We start from the raw sequence: 21,389 nt of genomic DNA on the forward strand, positions 1-21,389 counted from the left end.
GGCATTGGTGAGGCTACATCTGGAATACTGCATATCATATTGGTCTCTTTATTTAAAGAAAGAAGCTGTAAAAAAAAGTTTACTAGATAGATACTCAGAAAGGACAAGCTGTCTTGTGAGGAAAGATGGGTCGGCTAGGCTTATATCCACTAGAATTTCAAAGACTAGGATGTGACTTCATTGATACAAATGAGATTCTGAGAGGTAGATATGGAAAGGATGTTTTCTTCTGTGGAAGAATCTGGAACTAGGGATAACTGTTTAAACATAATGGTCACCCAATTGGGACAGGGAATTTTGTTTTTTTACTCAGAGTTCTGAGTCTTCATAATTCTTCTTCTAAAAGGTTGGGGAAACAGCCTTTAAATATTTTTAAGGCATAGATAGATACATGATATGGAAGGGAAAACAGTTTATTGGTGAGTGGGGGATGGGGTGGTAAACAGGCTTTTGAAGGAATCAGCTCAGCTATGATCTTATTGAATGACAGAGCAGGCTCAAGGGGCTGAACATCCTATTCCTATGTCTGATCCTTATGTTTGTATGGCTGGAGGAAGTGAGATTATCTTTTCACAATGCATTTTTGTGATTTGGAGGGTGCTAAACAGACAAAACAAAAGAATGACTTACATTTATATGGTACATTTCACGGCCACTGAACATTTCACTATGTTCTATGAAGTGTCTATGAATTGAAGTTGGTGTTCTAACTTTTAAAAAATTAACTTACTATACAACTTTGTTGTTGATAAGTCCAGCTGATTTGCACACAGTAAACTCCCACAAACAATGTGATAATAGCCAGGTAAACTGTTTCACTAATGTTGGTTGAGGGATAAACATTAACCAGAATGAAAGGGATAAATTCCTTGCTGTTCTTCAAAATGATGTTTCACATCTAATCTGAAAGATTTTATCCACAACAGTGGAGCACTCCCTCAGTTCCACACGGGACTTTTAAGTATGATGGAATCATTGGATCCTGGAATGGAACTTGAACCCAGACTCAGCTGATTCCTAGACAAGAGTGATACCCCCTAAATTTTCTAACTCTGGTTGGCAAATTTAGTGTTAATTTTCAAAGGGGGAACTGGATATGTAGTTGAAAAGGAAAAAAAGTTTAATTTTTTTTAAGATTTAGATTATTTACAGTGGGGAAACAGGCCCTTCGACCCTCTGAAGAGCAACCCACCCAGGCCCATTCCCCTACATTTACCCCTTCACCTAATACTAGGTGCAATTTAGCACAGCCAATTCACCTAACTTGCTAACCACAGCACCCGGAGGAAACCCACACAGACACGTCCGCACAGACAGTTGCCAGTGGTGGGAATTGAACCCAGGTCTCTGATGCTGTGAGGCAGCAGTGCTAACCACTGTGCCACCATGGAGAATTTGCAGGAGGAGTTGGACCAAGTGAATAGGTCTTTCAATTAGATACAAGATATAAATCCAAATATTTCTTTCTTTTATGCTTTAGGCTGTGACTGGCACAGAAATTATAGAAGATCGTGAAATGGGAAAGCTTGGCAGATTTGTGGACCTGTCTGGTTCATATCCAAGATGTAGCATTCTGTGCTGTGCTATACTGTGGAACTATAATTGATTAGAAATTAATGGAAGATAGAAGGATTTAATTTAGTATCAGATATAACCAGCTGAAAGTGTACATTCTGGCCAAGATCCATCCAAGAGTCTGCATCAACCACAAATCATTTTGTACATGATGAAATGGTCATGTAATGAACGGTTGGAGCAACACAGCGATGGCACTCTAACCATGTGCAGTCAGAAACTGTACCGATTGATGCTATGCTCCTGAACTCCCTTAGTGACCACTTTTGGCTTTCCCATCTCCCTTGGTTTCAAATGAGCCTCACCTCCCCATGTTTAACAATGCCTCCAAAAATACTGATTTCCTCTAGCATGGTTTCAACAATTTGCTAAACATCTCCTGCTTTGCCCCCATAACTTTAATATTATTGTTATCCATATAATCATCAATGTGCCTCCACCACCTTTCCAGGCAGTGCATTCCATACCCTGACTACTCACTAAGAAAAAAGGCTTTCCTCACTTCATCCTTGCTTCCTCTGGACCACTTTAAATGTCTTTTGTTCTTCCAGGAAATGCCTTCACTTCTTCAAGGGTCTGGATGAGAACCCTGGAGTGGCAAGTGTCCTACAACACAATTGTATCTACAGAGTTGCTGGACAAACATATTTGTTCCTTGGGGTGGAGCTTCCTGTGCTTGAGGTGCCAAAATCCCATCCTGCACTCAAAGGCTGCCAGTCACAGTGTTATCTCTGTAGATGCCAACTTATTTCTGGATCAATGCAGTAGGTAGAAGTCCACCCCTCCATAATTGACCTTCTAATTTCATCTCTAACTGTAATTTTGAGACAGTGTCAATTTGCGAGAATAGATTCGCCCAATCTATCTCTACTTTTCTGTTTTTCTTTTCAGTAATTGTCTCCCTCTATATTACATCTCAGCCTCTCTTTATTTTCCTGAACAAAGCCTATCCATCTGTGAACTCACCTTTGGATTAGCCCTTTCTATTAATATATCTCTACTTCCTTTTTCTAAATACAAGAATTAATTATGCTTTTGAAGGAAAGTAAATCAGATTTGATGAGTCAAATCACTAAGTCACATCAAAGTGAGAAGTACTAAAGATGTTTTCTTGGCAAGCAATCTGACCCAATGCAAATCATTCAATCCAGTGTGACGCAGAGGAATTAAAAGTCAGCAGCCACCTCTCCGATCACAGTCTATCCAACACTAAATGAAAAGGTCGCTTTGTCTATTATCAAACTGTGAATCAATGGGAGCGGAGGACCTGTGGTCCTGTTATCAACAGGGGGTGAAATGAAGCTGAAAGGCTTCACATCCTCAGCAGCACATAGCCAGCTGTCTCTAAACATTGTGAAACACTCAAAGGGTCACATTCCAATTTAAAAGCAGATGGTGTGTCAAAAGAAGGGAAGCAAAGAAAGGGCAGCTGTTCCTCAGGAATAGTGTGCTGTCTTTCTGTCACCAGCATTCCAAAAAGATTTTGTTTTGAATTTGGGAAACCTCAACTGAGTGCAGAATTTAATGGCTCTTCCACCTTGTTTTGTAGACATTGTTCATTCGACAGCATCTTTCAAAACTGCAATCTGTATCATCTCAAAGGATGAAGGCTGCAGATGAATGGGAACATCACGCCAGCAAACTCCCAGCCAAATTACACACCATCCTGACTTGGAATTACACTGCTGTTCCTGTCACTAAGAGAAAATCTGGAACTCTCTCCCTAACAACACTGTGGGTGTACCAACACACATGGACGGCAGCAGTGTAAGAAGGCAGCTTACCACCAAATTCTTAAGGACTTCAAGGAATGGACAATAAATGTTGGTCTATCCAGTGATGTCCACATTCCATGAATGAATATGAAAAAAACAACTAGGTGAAGATCCATAGTTGAGTTTACTTCTGAAGCAACACTAAGTTGAACACAACTATCATTTATGTGATAACACCATAGTCAACAGGATAGCAGTAGCCATTCAGCCTCTCAAATTTGCTTTGCTATTCAATAGGATTATGGCTTATCAGACATTCCTCACATCCACTTTTCTGCCCTTTCCCATTAACCCTTCATTCTCTTACTGATCAAGAATCCATCTATTGCAGCACCGAATATGCACATGAACTCTGGGTCCGCAGCTCTCTGTGGCAAGGAATTCCAAAGGCTCTCAAGCCTCTGAAAGAAGAAGTTCCTCCACATCTTAGTTTTAAATTGGCACCCTTTTATTCTGAGACTATATCCTTTGGTCCTGGACGCTTCCATGAGGGGAAGCATCCTCTCAGCCCTCAAGCCCTTAAGAATCCCATATGTTTCATGAGATTACTTCTCATTCTTCTAAACTCCTGTGAGTACAGCCCCAACATGTTTAACCTTTGCTCATAAGACAATCCCTCCATGCCAGTGAATTCTCCAGTGAACTATTCCGAACTGCCTCCAGTTAAGTGATCTTTCTCCTTAAGTAAAGGAGACCAAAACTGCTCACAGTATCCAGATATGGTCTCACTTGTACAATTGCAATCAGGCTCATATTCCAACCTCCTTGAAATAAGGTCCAATATTGCATTTGCTTTCCCAACTATCTGCTGCACCTGTGTGCTAGCTTTGAGGCTTTAATGATCTCTGGCTGTCCCAAGATACTTTGCAGCTACAGAAGTACTTTTGAAGTGGTGTAGGAAACACAGCAGCCAGTTTGTGCACTCAGCAATGAGATAGTCACCTGATAGCCTGTTTAAAGATGTTCATTCAAGAGAAGTGTTGGCTAGCATACCTGAGAGAGAGAATACCATGATCAATTACATCCAGCCAATCCTGCAGGTGGCATTTTAATTTAAGATCTCATCTGAAAAACAGCACCTCTGAAGTGCTGATCTTCATTTTGTACTCAGATATCCAGAGTGGAACTTAAACTCAAACCTTTGCAGAGGGAAGAATGGCACCCACTGTGTCATGTGTTTCCTGAAGAGCCAGTCTTCGAACATGCTGAATCTATCTTTGCTTGTGACAATCTTCCAATTGACATATACAATACTGACATCTCAAAATGTCACATTTGAAAATGCCACATGCAGGACATGTACATGTGATCAGCTTTACTCTCTGCTGAAACCATTTTTTTTAGGAGCAAATCACAACTGGATGGGAACAGGAACCCACCAATAAATAGGCAACATCTTAAATAAAAGTTAACATTTTCTTGTGTATTAACCTTCCCTGAAAAACAGCAATTGGCCTCAGCACACACTTCCTCTGTGGGCAGATTGAAGAGGTTGGACTATATTATCATTATATTGTAGTAGCTGGCTCCTTTAATGGCAAGCTCTGAGGGAAAAGCCATGTAACCTGCTCATCCACACAGATGGAGTGGGGAAATCTGCACGAAGTGTGTGGGACTTGTCCAGCAGTTAAGTTGGGAGCTAGGATGTAAGGACCACATAATATACTCTGTAAATAACTGCTATTAGATCTATTAAATTATTATGTTTCATAAGTTAGTTGGCAGAGCCAAGCTTTGAAGTTATTACAGTCTCTGAACCATCTTCTCATTATTTGTTCCCTGAACCTTTTGATCATGGAATGACAAGGCTACTTGCTGAAGGACAAACACATTTTTCCACAAGCCTACCTGTGTCTATCATGTCCTTCCATCTCAAAATGATCAAAGTGTAATAGATGCTATGGATAGGTGTTTGATTTCCTGATCTGTCTTGATATGATGTGGAGGTGCCGGTGTTGGATTGGGATAGACCAAGTTCAAAAATCACACAATACCAGGTTATAGTCCTGTTATAAACCTGTTGAACTATAACCTGGTGTTGTGTGATTTTAACTTTGTCTTGTTATGAACATATGTAGCCCTCAGTTGAAGCTAGGTTAAATAGTATGACATAATTGCATCAGAGTGTGATGGTATAATCAACCCATTCTGTCCTTAATTTTGTATTTTGAATTCACACATCCATATTTTTAAACAAAATTTTCCATGTAAACTGCTGTATGGCCCGCCTTACTTGCATGCATTTGCCAATGGTGGCGCTGCTCAGGAGGGTAAGGCAACATGGTAATGTGACATATTTACATATGCAAACTCTGCTGCACCTGATATTTATAATGGGGAAGGAAATAGCGCTCAGGGCATATACAGACACACTTTTACAACATGAATGGACAGATGTTGTACAAATTGCCTTTCTGGCTTTCGGCAGTCTGGAATTGGTCAAAAAATCACTGGCAGAATCTAAATAATCTTTCAGCTGGAAGACATTCACCTCTCAAAGCATGAAGTGTGATTGGAGATTGGTATGTGAATGGGGAAATGCAACAACTACATTCAAAAGGTGACAATTCTGTGAAATCATAAATGGTTTGAGAAAATTGATTTTTAACAACTGTATTTTTTTAATATAATCAAACTCTGTCCCCTGGAGGAGCTGGTGGGACAGAGCTGGTTAAGACAAAGGCTGATCACATTTGTATGAACATCCTATGGCAGCTGTTTTAAAAAGATGCTATCACAATGAACATGTTTTGTTCGTTGCCTGTTTTAGCAGGAATATAACACAATCACAGAATCCCTACAGTGCAGTACAGTGCGGGGACCTTTTGGCTCCGAAGAGCATCTCATTCCAAAACCCACTCCCCCTACTTATAACCCCGCATTAACCCTGACTAATCTACCTAAACTACACATACCTGGACACCGGTGCAATTTAGCATGGCCAATCCAACTAACCTGCACACCTCTGGACTCTGGATGGAAACCCACACAAACATGGAGAGAACAAGCAAATTCCACACAATTCCACACAAGGCTGGAATCAAACTTGGCTCTCTGGCATTGAGACAGCAGTGCTAAACACCTTTGCCCCCCACAAGCAATTGAACTTGCCCTGAACACTGGCTAGCTAGTTTACAAGATGTTAATGCAGGGCAAAAGTGAGGACTGCAGATGCTGGAGATCAGAGTTGAGATTAGAGTGGTGTTGGAAAAGCACAGGAGGTCAGGCAGCATCCGAAGAGCCCTTCATCAGAAAGGTGTTAATGCAGTCTGCCTCGTTTACCACCTGCCAGTTTAGGTGGACAGGAAAGGGGGGAGTTTTATAAAGATGTGACTTTGCCCCCACTTGCATTCCATATGTTCACAACACCCAATATTCCAAGGAAAAAGAAAAGAGAAAAATCTAGTCTAACATTGATGGCTGTTATTTCTGCTAATCATTTTGACTTGGTTATCTTTTATTCTGAGTGACAGGTGTCAGTAATTTTTTTTAGAACATCTGGTGAAGATTCTTCAACCACTCACTCAATAAGACATAGGAATAAGTTTATACGACTCAGTTCTTTGAGATTGTTGCATTGGAACAGGGGTAGGCCATTCACCCTCTTTAAACAGTTACATAGGAAAGGTAGGTCATTCAACTTATTACATAGGAAGGAGGAGGAGGCCATTCCATTCCTTGAAACTATTTCTGAAAACAGGAACAGACCTGAAATAACTGCACAACGGCTGGGTCCCATCATCAAGTCACCCTCTATTTACTAGTGCACAGTACGCTGGCTGTGACCAGCCAGTTCGGAGTCAGTCCTCCACTGAGGAGATTCTAACCTCCTATTTATATTTTTTTCCCTAGTTATATTTATTTTATTAACCAGTACAAATCACAAACAGTTAACAATGAACAGCAGTTTATAAAAGTAACAGCAATTTACAGGAGAAAGGCACAGCAAAGTCAGACCCACAAACCCTATCGTACAACCAGTTCACAGGGAAAAGAGGGTGAATCTCAAATCCCACCTTATTAATCAAAAAGAAAATGGTAAACACAATCACATGCAGATAGTCCAGTGTCTCCTCTACACTGGGCAGACAGGATGCCTACTCGCAGAGCGCTTCAGAGAATATCTCCAGGACACCTTCACCAACCAACCCCACCATCCTGTGGCCAAACACTTCAACTCCCCCTCCAACTCTGCTGAGGCCATGCAGGGTCCTGGGCCTCCTCTATCTCCACTCTCTTTCCACCTGACGCCTGGAGGAAAAATGCCTAATTTTTCGCCTCGGGACCCTCTAATCCCATGGTATCAATGTCGACTTCACTAATTACCTCAATTCCCCTCCCCCCACCTTATCCCAGTTCCAACCTTCTATCTCAGCACCGCCCCCATGACCTGACCATCTTCCTTCCAACCTACCATTTCATTCCACCCTCCTCTCTGACCTATTACCATTATCGCCACCTCCATCCACCTACTGCACTCTTAGCTACCTTCCCCCCCCAGCCCCACCCATTTCTCTCTCCACACCTGAGGCTTCCAGCCTTATTCCTGATGAAGGGCTTTTGCCAGAAAAGTTGATTTCCTGCTCCTCGGATACTGCCTGACCTGCTGTGCTTTTCCAGCACCACACTCACCTTTAGGATAGTACACTTTGATATCTTCCTGGGGTGACAGCACTGGACGGCCTACACGTCTTCTGGCTCTCGGTCTGCCCCTACATATCATCTGGTTCTTGCACACCATTATGCACCATCCGGCTTATGGACTGTCCTGTGAGACATCTAGAACAGCTCCTCTTCCTCCTTGGGGCGATGGCGCACAGGGCAGCCACAAGCCTTCTGGATCTTGGCCAGCCTGTATGCACCTTCTGGCTCTCAGCTGCTCTGACATACTTTCCAGCCACCTCTAGGATAGCCCATCCCAATTACCCCTTCTCAGGACAACAGCACTCAGAATGGCCTACCCACTTTCTGGTTCTCAGGGCAACTGGCATCCATATGTCCTGCCCATCTCCAGCTCTTGGGGTGACAGCTGTCAGGTCAACCTAAGAGCCTTCCAGTTCACAGCAAGGCCTGCTAGATCCAGGGACACACACAACTGTGCAAGTAATAAACCCAATAAGCAACAAGACAGAGCCAATTACAAACAAAGTCCTTTCTGGTACAGAGTCCATTACCATAAACAGTTCTCTTCAAAATGCAGAGGCATTCCCAGGAATAGAGTCCACTCCAGTATACAAAGTGCATTGTCAGAAATAGAGTCCACTCCTGAAGGCAGCAAATGTACACCCCATAGCATACACACAGGTGTTTCACTTTTCATAGAGGTCTGGTCCATCCAGAGGACGAGGCACTCTAACAGGAATACAGTTCATCATAAAGGTGCAGCTAACTAACAGAGGTTTGGTCACTCCCAAAAGGCAGAGTACACTCCAACATGCAACAAATACTCACCTCCCAGCACACACACTGGTGATCAGTCTTTAGAGGCCTAGTCTCCCCACAGAGGACCAGCTCAGCTGGAAAGGTGCAGTCTCTCACAGGGGCTTAGTCCAAGCACCAATAAAAGTGAAAGCACATGCAAAAGTGTAAGAAAACCAGGGTTCAAGGGCTAAACCCTGCCACAAAATCAGTATGCTCCTTTTCTTTTTTTAAAGAAAAGAGTAACACACAGGCAGTGTAACCAACCAGTGAATCAACAGTTCCCTAATGAGAACTGAATTACACCTGTAAAACATTGACTGTGAATGTCAGCCAGTTTAGAAATCAGTCCTCAATAAAAAAGGAATTCCAGTTAACAAACTGGCTGTGTAGACTCAGCCAGTTCAGGAATCAGATTTCCTCCAACAAACACCGACACTAACAGCAGCAGTACACACTGGCTGTGTGGCCGGCCAGCCAGCTCGGAGTCAGTCCTCCACTGAGAAGACTCTAAACTCTTAATTATAGACATTTTCCCCCGTTCATAATTTTACTTATCAGTACAAATTACAAACAAACAGTTAACTTTAACAGGCGTATACAAGCAACCGCAATTTGCAAGTCAAAGGTGCGGCAAGCCAGACCCCAAAACCCACCGTACAACCAGTTCGCAGAGAACCTGATAACCTCGAATCCCACTTTACATTATCAAGAAGGAAACAGTGAACACAATCACCTACAGACAGTCTGAAAAACTGAACAATAAAACAGTGCATGATACACAGACACCACTAACAACCCAGCAAATTACCTGTCCCTCCCACCTTCTAGCCAATCAAAGGCAGCCTGCTCTTATGCCCCTTCTTGCTCTCGGTCTGCCCTATGCCCCTTCCGGCTTACGGTCCGCCCTGACACACCTTCCGGCCACCTCTAGGACAGTTCGTTCTATTTCCCCACTACCACCCAAGACGACAGCGATCAAGCCGGCTTACCCACCTTCCGGCTTCCCAGACTACCCTTCCGGCCACCTCTACGACATCTCGTCCTGGTACCTGCCTGGGGGGAAAGTACTGAGGACGGCCTACCTGCCTTCTCACTCTTGATCTGCCCCTACATACCATCTGGCTCACGCCCGGCCTGTGGGCTGTGCTAACAGATGTCTGGGCTGTGTCTAGAACAGCTCGTTCCCTTTCCTGGGTCGACTGTGCACAGGGCAGCCCACAAGCCTTCCAGATCTCAGTCTGCCCCATGCACCTTCTGGCTCTCAGCTGCTCCATCACACCTTCCGGCCACCTCTAGGACAGCCCATCCAATTACACCTTCTCAGAACGACAGCATTCAGAACGGCCAACACACCTTCTGGCTCTCGGGGTGACCAGCATCACGGCGGCCTACCGACCTAACGGCTCTTGGGGCAGCCTATCCATCTTCCAGTTTTCAGGATGGCCTACCCACCCTTTGGCTCATGAGGTGACAGCTTTCGGGATGACCTATGAGCCTCCCAGCTCACAGTGAGGCTTGCCATACCCAGGGACACACAAGACAATGCAGAGTGCAGAGTCCACACCTGAAGGCAGAGCCCACCCCACAGGGCACACACAAGTGTTCAGTCTCCATAGAGGCCTGGTCCATCCACACAGAACCAGGCCCACTCACAGGAATACAGTTCATTGTAAAAGGTGCAGTTAACTCACAGGGAATGGTCCACTCCAACAGGTAGGGTAGCAAATGCTCACCTCCCAGCATACATACACAACTTCGGTTTTTACAGAGGCCTAGTCAACCCACAAAGGGCCAGGCCTACTCACAGGGAACAGTTAGCTGGAAAGGTGTGTTATCTCACAGGGCCTCAGTCCAAATACCAAAAAAAGTGAAAGCACATGCAAAAAAGAAAGAAAACCAGAATGCAAGGGCTAAGCCCTGCCACAAAATCAGCATGATCCTTTTCTCAAAGTAAAAGAAAAGAGTAACACACAAGCTGTAACCAGTCAGTGAAACAAAAGTTCCCTACTGAGAATTGAATTACACCTGTAACATATTGACTGTGTAGATTAGGCAGTTTTGAAATCAGTCCTCAATAAAAAAGAAATAGCAGTTAACAAACTGACTGTGTAGGTCAGCCAGTTTATGAATCAGGGTTCCCCCCAAAAACCTTCTTCAAGGACCGCAGATTCCCCCCAAACGTGATAGACGATGCCCTCCACCGCATCTCCTCCACTTCCCGCTCCTCCGCCCTTGAGCCCCGCTCCTCCAACCGCCACCAAGACAGAACCCCACTGGTTCTCACCTACCACCCCACCAACCTCCGCATACAACATATCATCCGCCGTCATTTCCGCCACCTCCAAACGGACCCCACCACCAGGGATATATTTCCCTCCCCTCCCCTATCAGCGTTCCGCAAAGACCACTCACTTCGTGACTCCCTCATCAGGTCCACACCCCCCACCAACCCAACCTCCACTCCCGGCACCTTCCCCTGCAACCGCAGGAAATGTAAAACTTGCGCCCACACCTCCTCCCTCACTTCCCTCCAAGGCCCCAAGGGATCCTTCCATATCCGCCACAAGTTCACCTGTAACTCCAGACACATCATCTATTGCATCCGCTGCACCCGATGTGGCCCCCTCTACATTGGGGAGACGGGCCGCTTACTTGTGGAACGCTTCAGAGAACACCTCAGGGACGCCCGGACCAACCAACCCAACCACCCCGTGGCTCAACACTTTAACTCTCCCTCCCACTCCACCGAGGACATGCAGGTCCTTGGACTCCTCCACTGGCAAAACATAACAACACGACGGTTGGAGGAAGAGCGCCTCATCTTCCGCCTGGGAACCCTCCAACCACAAGGGATGAACTCAGATTTCTCCAGTTTCCTCATTTCCCCTCCCCCCACCTTGTCTCAGTCAGTTCCTTCAACTCAGCACCGCCCTCCTAACCTGCAATCTTCTTCCTAACCTCTCTGCCCCCACCCCCACTCCGGCCTATCACCCTCACCTTGACCTCCTTCCACCTATCACATCTCCATCGCCCCTCCCCCAAGTCCCTCCTCCCTACCTTTTATCTTAGCCTGCCTGGCATCCTCTCCTCATTCCTGATGAAGGGCTTATGCCCGAAACGTTGAATTTCCTATTCTTTGGATGCTGCCTAACCTGCTGTGCTTTAACCAGCAACACATTTTCAACTGTGATCTCCAGCATCTGCAGACCTCATTTTTTACCTTTTTAAACCAACCATCCTTCCCATCTTCTGGCCATTCAAAGGCAGCCTGCCCCTCAAACAATGCATATGTCACAGACACCCCTGCCAACCCAACAAACCAACCACCCTTCCCATCTTCTAGCCACTCAAAGGCAGCCTGCCCCTCCCGGCTCTTGATCAGCCCCATTCTTCTTCCGACTATCAGTCCACCCTGACACACCTTCTGGTCTTCTCTAGCACAGCCCATCCTGTTTCCACACCCCCTTGGGACAATTATCAGAGTGCCCCACCCACATTCCAGCTTCCCTGACCAACCCTCCACACCATTTGTTTTATTTTATGAAACAGTACAAGTTACAATCAAATAGTTAACATTAACAGCCGTATACAGCAATTTACAGGGGAAAGGGCGGCAAGCCAGACCTCCAGACCCCACCATACAACCAGTTCACAGAGAAATAAGGACGAACCTCGAATTCCACCCTACATTATCAAAAATAAGTAAACACAATTATGTACAACAGTCCGATAAACTGCACAATAAAACAGTGCATTTAGCACAAACACCTCTGGCAATCCAGTAAACCACCCATCCCTCCACCTTCCGCCCACTCAAAGGCAGCTCGCCCCATCGCCCCTTCCTGCTCTCGGTCCACCGTAACACACCTTCCAGTCACCTCAAGGGCAGCCCCTCCTGTTTCTCCATCTTCCTTGGGACGACGGTGATCAGCATGGCCTAGCCACCTTCCAGCTTTCTTTGACTGCCTCTCCGTGCCTTCTCCTGGATTTTTAAAAAACGTTATTAAACAGTACAAAATACAGTTAACAATAAACAGAAAGCAGCAGTTCATAAAAAAAAAAACCCACTGTGTACATGGAGATTGCAAACTCCACAATCTGGAGTACAGGGGAAAGGGCAGCAAAGCCAAATCCCTAACCCCACCATTCAACCAGTTTTCAGGGGGGGCGGTAAGGACAAACCTCAAATCCCACTTCCAGTTATCACAAAGATAACAATAACAAACACAGAAAAGACAGTGCAATCAAATGAGAAACAGTGCATATAACACAAATACAATGTAGAGAATTAAGAATGGGGAGATTTGTGAACCGTTCTCCTCCCGTGAGTTGTTTAATTGTCCACTACTATTCACCACTAGATGTAGCAGGACTGGGGCGTGTACATCTGATCCACTGATTATGGGAACGTTTAGCTCTATCATTTGCTGTTTATGCTGTTTGATATACAATTAGTCCTGTTTGGTAGCTTCAGTATGTATGCCGGGTGCTCTCCAGGCATGTCCTCCTGCACTGTCCATTGAGGTGGCACCATGGTTAGTACTGCTGCCTCACAGCACCAGGGACCCTGGTCAGATTGCACCCTCAGGTGACTGTGTATAGTTTGCAATTTCCCTGTGTCTGCATAGGTTAGGTGAATTGGTGATGCTAAATTGCTTATAGAGTCCAGGGATGTGCAGGGGTATGTGGATTAGCCATGAGAAAAGCAATGATAGGTTGGTGAGTTGAGTGGGATGCTCTTCGCAGGGTCGATATGGACTTGATGGGCTGAATGGCCTGTTTCTATACTGTAGGGAATTCTAACCAGGGTTGATCCCCTGGCTCGATAATAATGGTTGAGTGGGAATATATTGGGCCATAACGTTGCAGACTGTGCTGGAGTACAACGCTGCTACTGTTGATAGTTCACAGCACCTCTTGGATGCATTACAAATAGTTTGTATGCAGTTATAGAAAGTAATTAAGAAGGCTAATGGAATGCTATCCTTTATTATGAGAGGAAGTGAACATAAAGGCAAGGATGCGACATTTAGTTATGCAGAGCATTGCCAAGATCATAGAACAGTTTCGGTTTCCTTACTTAAGGAAAGATGGAAATGCATTGGAGGTCATTCGGAGGAAGATCACTAGATTGATATGTGGAATGACCTAGTTGTCTTATGACAAAATATTTTACACATTGGGCTTGATTCCAGAAGAATTTATAAGAATGAAAGGTGACATTTGATTGAAGTATACAAGATGTTGAATGATCTTGACAAGGTGGAGTGGAAAGGACATTTTTCTGTTGTGGGTGACTCCAGAATTGATGATAGCTGTTTAAAAATTAGGGGTTGCCCTTTTAGAACTAAGGTGAGGAGTTGTGTGACTTTGAAACTCTGCTTCAAATGACAGTGGCGAGGAGGTTAGTGAAATCTTTAGGACTAAGTTGGGTAGATTCTCTAGGTGAGATAATCAAAACTTATCAGAGGTAGGTATGAATCAGATTGTAAGTTTGCTTGCTGAACTGGAAGATTTGGAAGACGTTTCGTCACCATGCTAGGTAACATCATCAGTGAGCCTCTGTTGAAGCGCTGGTGTTTTGTCCTGCTTTCTATTTCTGTGTCTTGGTCTGTTGTGGTGGGTGATATCACTTCTGAGCCTTCTAAAGGATTAGATAGGTCTGAACCTTTTAAAGGATACAGCATAGAAACAGGCCATTCTGCCCATCCAGTCCATGGTTGTGTTTTGGCTCTATTTTAGCCACCACCCCCAACTGTGTCATCTAAATCCACCATCATAACTGAAATAATTCTACAGAGGCTGTATCCTGTATCTAAGTAACTCTTTATTTACATATGAACAGTCCTGGACTAAAGTACTGCCTCATACAGAGTCAGGCACTAGAGTGTCACTATCTCTGACAGTTAATCTCTTTATGTTAGACAGGGCTCTCTGATTGGACAAGATTAAAAGTTCGAATCAGGGAACTCATTCTATGAGGTCCAGCTGGCTAACCTTGTTGCAATCGCTACAGTAATCCTGTATTTTCTTCTCCCTCATATGATTGTCTGGAGTTCCCTTTAAAGGATTTTCACTATTTATTCTCCCAGTTTCTGTGGTCGCAAAATCCACATTCTCATCACTCTTTGATCAACGTGGTTTCCAATGAATTCCCTCTTGAATTTCTTGATGTGTTGAATATTAGTGATCTTCTGTAATATTCTGCCCCACAAGAGGAAAGAATACCTCTGAATCAACTCAATCAAAACCTTTTATAGGTTCAAAGCCCTCCATAAGGATATCCTTCAGTCTTTTTCAACCCTATTCAGGCTTTCTAGTAACTGAAATTCTCCAGTCCATCCAACAAAATTCCTCTGCACTCCTTCAGCTGTAATCACAATGCTCCAATAGAGCAAAGACAGGTACTGTATGTATACTTCAGTTATGCTCTAAACTGTGTCTTCTAGTTTCCACATAGTCTGCCAATGCATATATTCCAAAGGAAAGTATTTAGTATGCCTTCTTCACTACTTTGTCTATACTCCTTCAGGGCCACTTTCAGGGATCTGTGGACACCTACTCCAAGGTTCCTCTGGTCCTTTACACTTCTCACTATCCTAGCACTTGTTGAGTATCCCCTTTGTCTTATTAGCCTCCTCCAAAGCATTAACTCAGATTTCTTCAGATTGAACTCCATTCACCACTGTTCTACCCAGCTGATTAATGCATTTTCTTTTTCATTATCAGCCACTTGGTAAATTTTTGTGTCATCTGCAGACATCTTTGATATATACCTGACACTTAGTTTTAATTTTTTGACATAGCATCAAATAGCAAAGAACCTAGTACCAAGTTCTTTGAAACTGCCTTCCAGTCTGCATTCAATAGCCACTCTGTTGACAGAGAATAAGTAATCAGTTGAACCTTTTCACAGGGTGTTTTTGGTGGTTCGCCCAACAGCTTCACAGTGCCAGGGACTCGGTTTTGATTCCACCCTCAGATGACTGTCTTTGTGGAGTTTTCACATTCTCCCTGTGTCTACATGAATTTCCTCAGGGTGCTCTGGTTTCCTCCCACAGTGCAAAGATGTGCAGGTTAGGTGGATTGCCCAGTATCCAGGAATGTGCAGGCTAGGTGAATTAGCCATGGGAAGTGCAGGGTTGGGGTGGGAGATAGGTTTTGTTGGGTTGCTCTTTGGTGGGCCAATATGGACTTAGTGGGCTGAATGGCCTGCTTCCTTGCAGAAGGGATTCTATGATTCAATCACAAAAAAATACATTGAGCATTACACATTCGTTCCACTTACTGAATCAATAATGGATCATTTTAGCTTGGCTGTCATGGATTTTAACTTTTGTGACCAATTCAAGATCTTACCAAAAGTTCCACTAATATCCATACGAAGCATGTTAAATGCATGATTCCCATCAATGCCTGATTGTTGATTCCTCAGAAAATTCAACCGTCAGTCAGACTTGAATGTTCCTTAACAAATCTGTCCTGACTCTTTGATTAATGTGTGTCTTTCTAAATGAAGATTTATTCAGTTGCTCAGAAATGCTCCCAGTAGCTTTCCAACCACTGACGTTAGGCTTACTGGTCTGTGATAACTCAATCTATCCCTTGCTCATGTTTTAAACAATAATACAAAATTAGCAATTTTCTATTGGGTTCTGGAATTTTGCCTGTAGCTAGTCAGGATTGGGAAAATGATGGTCAGAGCCTCAATACTTTGTTGCTTCCTTTAACAGCCAAGGAAATGATTTTTCCAGACTTTGGGATTTATTGACTTCCAAAGATATTAATCCTTAATAGCTCCACTTTCATTGTGTCAATTTTATCTTGTCCTTCACATTTCTCCTCCCTGATCTAAAAATCTGTATCATCCTTTTCTTTTGTGAAGACAGACTGAATTATTGATGAAGAACCACGTTTACAACTTCTACCTCCACACCATTGGTCATCCCTAGAATTGCCTGTTCGGAATCATCCTTCTTTTAGTTATCACCATTCTCTTGTCTCAATTGTGTAATTATGATCTGATCATTTTGTTTTAGAAAAAAAAACAACTTTTAAAGGGTACTCCATTTTTTGGAACAAAACTTAATGTGACTGTTATAAGATGACCCTTTATTCTATAAAGCTCTTGCCCAAGAGATAATGACTTTCATTGACACAGTGGAAATATAAATTAGACATTTACCAGAACAAATGCTAAGAACTGCCGGTGGTAGAAGGTATTTTCTGGAATGCCATTGCCTTACATGGAAGGTAACTTAGCTTTTTGCTTAGGTTGCTGGTAACAGCGATCATTTTAGCTTGTCTTATGAGAATGAAACAAAAGGCAAGCTGCCTATACAAAGGGTGATTTCATCTTAAACTGTCTGGAAGAAACTCCTCTCCAAAAAGTGAGACATAGAGAAAGACACCTTTTTATAGCGAATAGTTTGCAATGGAGAGTAACTATGCAGCTAAAAGAGCCAAACCCACAGAATCACAAGCAAGAAATCTTCTCTCTCCCCCTCCCACTCTTTTGACCTGCTAGATCCATAACAAAATACTTACTATTCAATGTCAGAGACCATCACAACAGTTGGATCAGACCTATATTTGATTTAGATCTGATATCTGTCATTTTTAAGAATAGCTTTATCTCTTTAGTGGTAGTTTGGAAGATGAAGGGCTTATGCTCGAAACGTCGAATTCTCTATTCCTGAGATGCTGCCTAACCTGCTGTGCTTTGACCAGCAACACATTTGCAGCTGTGATCTCCAGCATCTGCAGACCTCATTTTTTACTCGAAGATTTTAACCTACTGCGAATCCTCTTGCAAGGATGCCTTCCTTGAAGAAGCTCTCTTCCTCCCTCTACAAGGATTTCAGTGAGTCCCTCTCTCACTGCACCCCCCAGGTCATCTCCTCTGCACAGAAGCTCTTCAGCCACGTTCTCAAACAGACTCGTTACCACAGCCACATCTCCTTCCTCAGCACCTGCCTAAGGAACCGACTGATCCCACACAGACTCCGAAAAAAAAAATTCCTGATGAAGGGCTTATGCTCGAAACGTCGAATTCTCTATTCCTGAGATGCTGCCTAACCTGCTGTGCTTTGACCAGCAACACATTTGCAGCTGTGATCTCCAGCATCTGCAGACCTCATTTTTTACTCGAAGACTTTAACCTGTTTAAACTTTTTGACTATTGGTCTGCTTTAACACTTGAAATAACTGCACACGTGGACTGAGCAGCTCACAGCCTGTCCTCTGAGGCTCCTCTTTATATCCGAAAACTCTGATTGGCCCAAGTTAACAGCCCCAATCAGGGATCTCATACTCAAATGAGGGCCACATGGCCAACCTCGTTCAAATTATTACATCCCATCCCCAAAAGGTCCAGAGGTTTAGGCCTGCCCTTCTTGTAGCATCTCCTGGGGCGTTTTCTTTTGCTTCAGGACCAGTTCCTCCAACTCTGGTATGTACCAGACTGTAGTTCATCTTTTATGCTCAGAGCACCTTGGGAGGAATTCCTCTTCAGTCTGTAATGGTATCGAGGCTATATCCATTTCAGACTGTGAGGTTTCTTCGACACCGCAGGAGAAGCCACGGTTTCTATCAGCCTTTCTGGCTGTTCTGAGGGATCCAGTATGTTTTGCTCCTGCCCAGTTTGTGAGGTAGTAGCTTTCACATGATCCATGTGCTTGTTCAGGACTGCCTCACCTACTCAAACTTTGTATGTCATGGGACCTGACCTTGCATCAACCTCGCCTCACACCCATGCAGGGCCAATTCTATTGTTTCAACACTAAACCTCATCCCCTGAAGTAAACTCTCTCACTTAGTGGAGTATGTGGCCAGCACTGGTGTTCTGGATGTCATTTAATTCCCCCCTCCCAACCACACACCACAACCACCATCATCAGGTCTGGAATCAGCAACCTTCTGTGCTGCAGCTATCCCTGCGGTTGCATGAGGGGTGGTCCTATAATTGAACAGGAACCAAGACACTTTGATACCAAAGTTAAGCTATAGGCTGTTTCTTTAAGACTTGAACATTTAGACTGCTCCTTCCAGGGGAGGCACACGGACAGTGTATGTGCTAATGGGAGGGGGCTCAAGGCAGCTGCATTTGTCACATGACCTCCTGGATGTGTTCCAACTTGCAATTGTACACACAGAGTAAGGCAAAAGTGAGGACTGCAGATGCTGCACCTAATCAACCCCACTGCCCCGTGGCCCAACATTTCAACACTCTCTCCCACTCTACGGCAGACATGCAGGTCCTGGGCCTCCTCCACTGCTGCTCCCTTACCACCTGGAGGAAGAACGCCTCATTTTCGTTCTCTGAACTCTTCAACCCAGGCATCAATGTAGACTTCACAAGTTTCCTCATTTCCCTTCCCCCAGTTCTTAACTTCCAGCTCAGCACTGCCCTCATGACTTGTCCTATCTGCCAATCTCCCTTCCCACCTATCTACTCCATCCTCTCCTCTGACCTATCACCTTCATCCCCACTCCCATCCACCCATTGTATCCTTTGTTACCTTCTCCCCAGCTGACCCCCTCCACCATTAAACCTCTCCACGCTGGAGGCTCCCTGCCTCCACTCCTGCTGAAGGGCTTTTGCCCAAACCATCGATTTTCCTGCTCCTCGAATGCTGCCTAACCTGCTTTGCTTTTCCAGCACCACTTTAATCTAGACACTGAGAATAAGGGCCCACTGCTAAATTTGACTAGAAGCTATGGATGGTACTTAAGTAGCCTGAGCAGGGTTTGTGGTGCATTACTATTACAAATCTACATTCATTAAAAAAACATTGATGGAACTCTCTCACACCAAAGATTACCGCCCAAACTTTCCTTCTGAGTGGATTTGTGCTTGGCCTCGGCCAAAGTCTAGGAATTGTACACTATTGGACATTTCTTTCCATTAGGCTACTGGTGAGCCAACGCTATCCTGATAGTGTACAGGGAGGCATTGCATGCCAGGACTACATCTCACTTGGGATTGTAGTGGGCCAGTATCCCAGATTACAATAACTGCTTTTTCAACTCCCTAAAGGCTACTACTTGGTTACTTGACTATTGCCAAGGCAGACCATTTTTCAATAGCATGTGTGATGGTGTCAAGATAGAGGCCAGGTTATGTATGAATTTTCCATAATAATTTGCCAACCTAAGACAAAGACGTCAGTTCCAGTACAGACATAGGAGTCAGGGAACGTTTGATCACCCTCACTTCATCTTCCAATAGTGTTACCTGGTTTTGTTGACTCTGTAGGCCATAGATCACTTACAGTACCTGGAACACATTTTTCCCCTTCTAAAGCATGGTAAAAAGTGCGTCTTCTACAAGGGCTCAGTCCAAACACCAATTAAAAAAAGTGAAGACATACAAAAAAAAAATTAAAAAAAACTAGAGTGCAAGGGCTAAGCCCTACCACAAAAGAGTGAAAAGGAGAAACAGACTGTAACCAGCCAGTGAAACAGCAATCTCCTACTGAAAACTGAGCTACACCTGAAACACATTGTTAAACTCCTGATGAACAATCAACCAACCAGTCCTCACTAAAATGAATGCCAGTCCAGGAATCAGGTTTCCCCCTTCAAATAAAAAGGGGACAGTAACATACTGACTAACACCAGCCAGCACAGAGTAAGTCCCCTAAACCGAGAAGACCTCTGAATCTCTTTTTTTTTTAACAATTTTATGAAACATATTACAAAAACAGTTTACAACAAACAGCTACATTTACAGCTGCATACAAGAGAGAGGAGCAGCAAAGTCAGGCCCCAAACCCTACTGTTCAAACACTTTACAGGGACATGAGGACAAACTTCAAATCCCAGTTTCACAAAAATATAAAGACATCAATAATGTCATTTGAACATTAGACAATACTATTACATACAAAAGTGCAGACAATACAGACCCAGCAAGCCCCAGCCCCTCCCACCTTCCAACCACTCTAAGGCAGCCTGCCCCCACTCACATTCTAGTTCTGTCCACCCCATGCCCCTTCCAGTTCAGTCCACCCCGACACCTTTTGACCACTTCTAGGACAGCCAGCCCCGGTACCTGCCCGGGATGACAGCACTGAGGACGGCTACCTTCTGGCTCTCAGTCTGCCCTTATATACCATTGGGGTCTCACCCACCACGTTGTGCCTCTGACCACTGGGCTAGCCTGTTCCCTTCACTGAGACGACAGCGTGTAGGGTAGCCCACAAGCCTTGGATCTCAGCTGCTCTGACACCTTTCGACCACCTCTAGGACAGCCCGTCCCGCTTACTCCGTATCGGGACGACAGGGCTCAGAGTGACCTACCCACCATCTGGCTCTGGACAACTGGCATCTGGGTGCCCTACCCATTCTCCGGCTTTCAGGACAGCCTACCAACCTTCAGGTTCACAGGATGGCCTACCCACCCTCCAGCTATCGGGGTGACAGCTTTCAGGGCGACCCATGAGCCTCCCAGCAAGGCCTGCCAGACCCAGGGACACAAGTGACAGTGCAGTGATAGACCCAGGAAACACCACAATACACAGTTAGTTACCAAAAGAGTCCTTTCCTGGTACACAGTCCAAATCTATGCAGTCTTCAAAATATAGAATCCATTTCTAGGAGGAGTCCACGCCAGTA

The 21,389-nt window shown here is 44.4% G+C and overlaps 1 protein-coding gene across 1 annotated transcript in view; it reads left to right on the forward strand.

Moving 5' to 3' along the window:
* Nucleotides 1-21,389, forward strand: part of LOC132831517 (glutamate receptor ionotropic, NMDA 2B-like) — a 407,508-nt gene that overhangs the window by 142,393 nt on the left and 243,726 nt on the right. The gene's annotated exons all lie outside the window — the stretch shown is intronic.

This window comes from Hemiscyllium ocellatum, chromosome 33 (genome assembly GCF_020745735.1).
Source record: "Hemiscyllium ocellatum isolate sHemOce1 chromosome 33, sHemOce1.pat.X.cur, whole genome shotgun sequence".
NCBI lineage: Eukaryota > Metazoa > Chordata > Chondrichthyes > Orectolobiformes > Hemiscylliidae > Hemiscyllium > Hemiscyllium ocellatum.